The following is a 6,878-nucleotide window of genomic DNA, read 5'->3' on the forward strand; positions in this document are numbered from 1 at the left end:
GTGATCCCAGGGTCCTGGGATGGAGCCCCGGCATCCATCGGGCTCTCTGCTCAGCGGGGAGCTTGCTTCCTCCTCTCTCTCTCTGCCTGATTCTCTGCCTGCTTGTGGTCTCTCTCTGTCGAGTAAATAAATAAAATCTTTAAAAAAAAACAGTTATAAAATGGGATTAATAACGCTATCTCATGGGATGATTTTAAGGGCCAATTAAGATCGAAAGTGGCATTCGGCTAATGCAGTCTGGGATATACCTGCCACCCTCGCCAAGGTCAAGCCTGCCCCCTGGGCTCGGCGTCCTATTTCCCGGGACCCTCCAGAAGGCAGTTCGTCCGTTCTTTTCAGTCTGTCCATCAGCATATAAACATGCCCTTCCCCTGGACTTGTCTCCTCTTCACCATCAAACTTGTGCCTTTTTAAAAAGCTGAATTGTGGGCGCCTGGGTGGCTCAGTGGGTTAAGCCGCTGCCTTCGGCTCGGGTCATGATCTCAGGGTCCTGGGATCGAGTCCCACATCGGGCTCTCTGCTCAGCGGGGAGCCTGCTCCCCTCCCCCTCTCTCTCTGCCAGCCTCTCTACCTACCTGTGATCTCTCTCTGTCAAATAAATAAATAAATAATCTTTAAAAATAAAATAAAATAAAATAAAAAGCTGAATTGTGGGAGCGCCTGGGTGGCTCACCCTCAGCTGGACATCTGATTCTCGATTTCTGCTCAGGTCATGATCTCAGGGTCATGAGATCGAGCCCCGTGTCAGGCTCTGGCTTGAGATTCTCTCTCTCCCTCTCCTATGGCTCCTCCCCCTCTGCCCCTCCCCCCACTCGTGCTCTCTAAATAAATAAATGAATGAACGAATAAATAATTTTTGAAAGGTTAATTGTGGGGTTGCCTGGGTGGCTCAGTGGGATAAGCCTCTGCCTTCGGCTCAGGTCATGATCCCAGGTCCTGGGATGGAGCCCCTGCATCGGGAATCTCTGCTCAGCGGGGAGCCTGCTTCCTCCTCTCTCTCCGCCATAAAATCTTTTTAAACAATCAGTTAGTTTAGGGGTCCCTGGGTGGCTCAGTTGGTTAAGTGTCCGATTTGGGTTCAGGTTATGACCTCTGGGTCCTAGGATCAAGCCCCATGTCCAGCTCTGTGCTCAGCAGAGTCTGGTTCTGCTTCTCCCTCTGCCCCCTCTCCCTGCTCACGCGCACGCTCTCTCTCTTAAATAAATAAATAAAATCTTTTAAAAAATCAGTTAGTTTATGGGGTGCCTGGGTGGCTCAGTTGGTTAAGCGCCTGCCTTCAGCTCAGGTCATGCTCTCCAGATCTAACCCTGCATTCAGCTTCCTGCTCAGCAGGGAGTCCGCTTCTCTCTCTCTCTCTTTTACTCTCTCCGTCTGCCCTTCTCCACCGCTCACTCTCTCTCAAATAAATAAATAACATCTTTTTTAAAAAGTTCATTATATAATATATGTATGTGCCCAGATGGCTCAGTCGGTTAAGTGTCTGCTTTTGGCTCAGGTCATGATCCCAGGATCCTGGGATGGAGCCCCGCCTCAGGCTCCCTGCTAAGCAGGGAGTCTGCTTCTCCCGTTCTCTGCCCCTCCCTTGCTCATGCTCTCTCCTTCTCCCTGACAAATAAATAAACCCCTTCTAAAAAAAGGAGTGAAAAATATATAAATCACATCCAATTTACCATTTTAGCCATATATTTTTTATTTTAGCTATGTTAAGTGTACAATTTAGGGGCATTAATTATATTCACAATGTCGTGCAACTTTTACCATGTCTATGTCTAAAACTTTTCTGTCACTCCACATGGAAAATTTATACACATTAAGCAATAACTTTCTCTCTCCCACAAACCCTCAGTAACCCTTAATCCACTTTCTGTCTTTAGGAATTTGCTGGTATCTTTTAAAGCTTCTGAGCACCAAATTTTAATCTCAATTAAGCCACAAAATAGAGTTCCAGGAGCACCTGAGTGGCTCAGTCAGTTGTGCAGCTCTTGATCTCAGCTTAGCTCTTGATCTCAGGGTCGGGAGTTCAAGCCCCGAGTCGGGCTCCAGGCTGGGCATGGAGCCAACTTAAAAAAAAAAAAAAAAAAAAAAAAGTCTTCCAATTTACAAAGCTCCATGCTGAACGTCACAGTGCATAAGTCTACATGGGCATAAAATCTGTCACTGTTTTACTTTTAATTAGTTCTCTCTAGCTAGTCTAAAACAGGGTGATTAAGGTCAGTGAGAGAACATTTTCCAAGACCACACAAGAAAGACCCCTTTCACCTCTAAGGTCTGGGTCCTTGTCCAGTTTGTTTTACAAGACCAGAAGTCTTGATCATGTTCAAGTAATCAGGAGGTTAATTTATGCCACAAGTAGACGGTCGGACAGGGAAACCAGTGGAGGGCTCTTTGGACAGGAGGCATTTGATTTTTTTTTTTTTAAGATTTTATTTATTTATTTGACAGACAGAGATCACAAGTAGGCAGAGAGGCAGGCAGAGAGAGAGAGGGGGAAGCAGGCTCCCTGCTGAGCAGAGAACTTGATGCGGGCTTGATCCCAAGACCTCAGGATCGTGACCTGAGCCGAAGGCAGAGACTTAACCCACGGAGCCACCCAGGTGTCCTGAGGCGTTTGATTTCCTATTGTGCCGTTGTTTCTCAGCTTCTTCTGAACATTCTTTTTCAAATACATGCAATTTGTCTTCACCCCCCCCCTTTTTTTTTTTTAAATGTAAGCTCTACACTCAAAGTGGGGCTTGAACCCATGACCCTGAGCTCAGGAGTGGGATGTCCTGCCAGCCCAGCCAGCGAGGCGCCCCTGTCTTCACTCTTTAAGAGCGGGGTTGTTCATCTGAAGGCCTGGGATAGCTCATGCATAAATCATTCCGTAAGTCCATGAACTTGAACGGGGATAAAATTACATCGTTAACTAACCTCTAAGAACTACAGTTCTTTGATTTAAGGAGAGACCACAGCAGTATTAGCGGCTCCCGCTGCTTTGCCACGACTAGAAGTCAGGCATATTTTCCTATCAGATCTCGGTCATTGCAGAAACTTTGAAGTGTGAATTACACTAGTCACTCTTTGGAATTACGGTGGTTATTAGAGCCGCTGCTAGAGTTTGCTATTTGAAGTGTTAATAAAGAAGCACGTATATTACCGTATCATAAGTCCAAAATTTTACTTGATTTATTTTTTTAAAAGATTTTATTTATTCATTTGACACACAGAGATCACAAGTAGGCAGAGGCAGGCAGAGAGAGGGGGAAGCAGGCTCCCTGCTGAGCAGAGAGCCCGATGTGGGGCTCGATCCCAGGACCCTGAGATCATGACCTGAGTCGAAGGCAGAGGCCTTAACCCACTGAGCCACCCAGGCGCCCCTGAATTATTTTTTTCTTACAGTTCATACTTGGTTTGAATGCCAGTATAATTTGTTTTCTTTGTGAGTCTACGCATTTGTTTCACGGGTTTTAAAACACTATTCTGAGCAGGAGTCCTTCGGCTTCATCAGAACGCCACGAGGTCTGAGGCAGAAAACAGACTGAGGGGGGCGCCTGGGTGGCTCAGTGGTTTAAGCCTCTGCCTTTAGCTCAGGTCATGATCTCAGGGTCCTGGGATCGAGCCCCACATGGGGCTTTCTGTTCAGCGGGGGAGCCTGCTTCCCCCTCTCTCTCTCTGCCTACTTGTGATCTCTATCAAATAAATAAATAAAAATCTTAAAAAAAAAAAAAAAAGAAGACGGACTGAAGATCTTGTCCTTCCCTACCGGCAGGATGGCAATCTGGGTCAGATGAATATATATATATATTTTTTTTAAGTAGGCTTTATGCCCAGCTTGAAGCCTTAGGTGGGGCTTGAACTCACAACCCTGAGATCAAGATCTTAACAGAGATCAGGTGTTGGACGTTTAACTGGCTAAGCCACCCAGGTGCTCCCTTTTTCACTTAAAAAAAAAAAAAAAAGATTTGAGGGGCACCTGGGTAGCTCAGTTATTAAGGGTCTGCCTTCGGCTCGGATCCTGGGATCAAATCCTGCATGGGGCTCCCCACTCAGCGGGAAGCCTGCTTCTCCCTCTCTTACTCCCCCTGCCCGTGTTCCCTCTTTCGCTGTCTCTCTGTCAAATAAATAACTAAAATTTTTCAAATTAAAAAAAAAACACACATTTCATTTATTTCTTTGAGAGGGAGAGAAAGCACGAGTTGGGGGAGGGGCAGAGGGAGAAGCAGGCTCCCTGCTGAGCACAGACCGGGAAGCTAAAGCCGGCTCCATCCCAGGACCCTGAGATCATGACCTGAGCGAGTCACATGCTTAACTGACTGAGCCACCCAGGTGCCACCCACCCCCTTTTTTTTTACTCTTTTAAAGGATTTGGGGAGAATGAGGATTCAGTACTCAAAATTTGCATTAAAGGGCTGCTCTGTTGTCTCTTAATGCTGAGCATAGGAGAAGCCCCCTAGGTCCCAGGAATTTTCTATCTTCTACTCCAAAAGGGTCCAAACTTGGCTGTGAGGAGCACCTACCCGAGAAGACCGTCTATTTGCATCACTGCCGGCACACTGATTCTTTCTCTGAAAGTACTTTCACCACCAGGGCTGTAAAAGCCTGGCTTTGCGAGTTGACGGAGCCGGCACAGGTGCGGACCCTCTGCCCTCCCCGCCGCGCACGGACCTCCATTCCCGTGGCCATGGCCGCCTTGGGGCAAGTTCAGCGTCCCTTCCGCAGGCAGGGCGGAGAGCATTTTCGCACTTCGTGGCCTGGCTGGTGGGTGACTGAGTAAGGGAAAACCCACCTCTTACCTGAAGGGAGAGCCCGAAGAGATGACAGAACCGGTTGGATGGGGACCGGGCTAGAGAGAGACAGACCATGCCTGGGACCCCTGCTGGAGACAGGCAGGATTTCTTCCTTCTCTCCTAGGTGTGGGGATTGGAGTCCGAGTTCTCCAAGGGGGTCTGACTGGCCTCCAAGCCTCAAGCCAGAGATCCCCCCGGCCTTCACCCCTCAGTCTCCGCGTCTGCAGCTCATCTTTCCTCCTCCTCCTCTTCTCTGCCCTGGCCCAGCTCATGGCCCCGCCCCACACCTACAGCAGCCAACCTGGCCCCCGCCGTCTGGTTTACTCTGTCCAATCCATCCTCCTCCCGACCCTCTGGCCCCACGGTGATCTGTCTAAAACACAAAATGGACCACCTTCCCTCCCATCTCCAACTGGCTCTGGCTCCCCAGTGCCCTTCAGTTCTGGCTGGCATTCAAGGCCTTCTCAACATGGCTGCTCTCACATAACCACTCCCTGCCCCTCGTACCTGTGGTCCCCAGCCCCCTCAAGGCCCCAGCTGGCAGCCCGGGCTCGTGGGCCATGTGACGGCCGCGCACGGGCCAGCCCTCTGTGGCTGCCCATCGCGCCGCATTGGGCCTCCCGGGGTGCCCCCCGCTACCCTGTGGGCCTGACCTGGCACGTAGTGGGCACCAGAAGTGCTCCCCACACCCCCAGAGATGCTGCTGCCACTGGGCCACAGCCGTGGTTTCCCCAGGGTCCCACGGAGTCTGGGCTTTGTGGAAGCACCACTTTGAGTGGCAGGTCTGAGGGTCTCACCCTGAGGGAGAGAGCCTCCTGCTGCTGGGCCCTTGTGTGCCGTAGAGAACCCAGGGTGGTCCCCATTCTCTGCTGTTCTACCCCAAATTCACTTTACCCTGGAAACACCTCAAGAACAGTGCCTGATGACCATCCCCGGGGTGGGTACAGATCCTTTCCCACTTTCTCATGTGCACCCAATTCAGCAAAGGCAACAGGCTCCAGTGTCCTCTGCCCTACCTCCATGCCCAGATTCCTCCTCGGGGCACTCTGCAGTGGCCAACTGTGTCAGGAGGGACGGAGGGGAGGACCTGAGGTCGATATGCTTCGTGTTCAAGTCTTACCCTCTCCCCTGAGGCTACTCTGAACCCTTGCAAGTGGCAATCCAGAGGGAGTAAGGTTGGAGCCCCAGGCTTGGGGTGATATCTGCGGCTCAGTGTCTTGCTAGAGGGGAGGAATGTTCCAGGACTCCAGATGACTGAGAGGCAGAAAACAGCCAGAGTTCTCACCAGCTCTTGGGCTTTTGCCCAGGGTGAGCCTTACCCCAGGCCCCCTGTGCTTCTCTTGGGGTGGGACAATCCCAAAGCACCAGGGCATGGGGGCAAGGAGGTTCCAGGTACCTGGATGGAGATACTGGGGTGCAGGCCGCTCCCCAGAGCAACAGCCTGTACTCCTCCCTCTCTGAGGTGCGGCGGGAACATGGCTCAGTGCCTCCCAGGTCATTCTGTGAATCGGGACTGGGCAGTCGCAGCAGCAAAGCCCTGGGAGCTCAGTGGGGGAGCTCATGCCCCTCGGGTGGAGAAGGGCCTGTGGGTGCTGCAGACCCAAGAAGGCAGGGGCTGGGGGTCCGAAATGCACGTCCTTGGGTCTGTGGCCACAGGTGTTTGCACTGGAGGAGGGGTGCTCTTTAGCTCAGCAGGAAGGAGATGGTCCTCAGGGGGAGCAGTGCCTGGGAGCTGGGTGCTGTGACCTTGACCAGCCTGTGTTTCCAGTTCCCCTGGGGACACAGGAGCCGCTGCTGGACCTCGGCCAGCAGGACAACATGGGCTGGCGCTGCGGGACCGAGGGTGAGGGGACCTGCAGTCCCCTACGGGAACACCCTTACTCTCTCTTAGCCAGCAGTGGGGGACCAGATCCTCATCCTGGCATTCAAGGCCCCTAGGCTTGCCCCCGACCTCCATCTTCACCACGTCCTTGCGTCAGGGACCTCTTCCTTCTCCTCTTTCCCTCTGCCGCGCTGTGTTCTTTCCCCCAAGCGTCCGCTCAGGTCACCGCTCACCCGGAATTCCACGAAAGCCCCCTCCCCCATCCCTTCCCCGTGGGCAGTTCCCTCGCG

This window comes from Mustela putorius, unplaced genomic scaffold (assembly GCF_011764305.1).
Source record: "Mustela putorius furo isolate JIRA1106 unplaced genomic scaffold, ASM1176430v1.1 tig00000139_pilon_pilon_pilon, whole genome shotgun sequence".
Taxonomy (NCBI): Eukaryota; Metazoa; Chordata; class Mammalia; order Carnivora; family Mustelidae; genus Mustela; species Mustela putorius.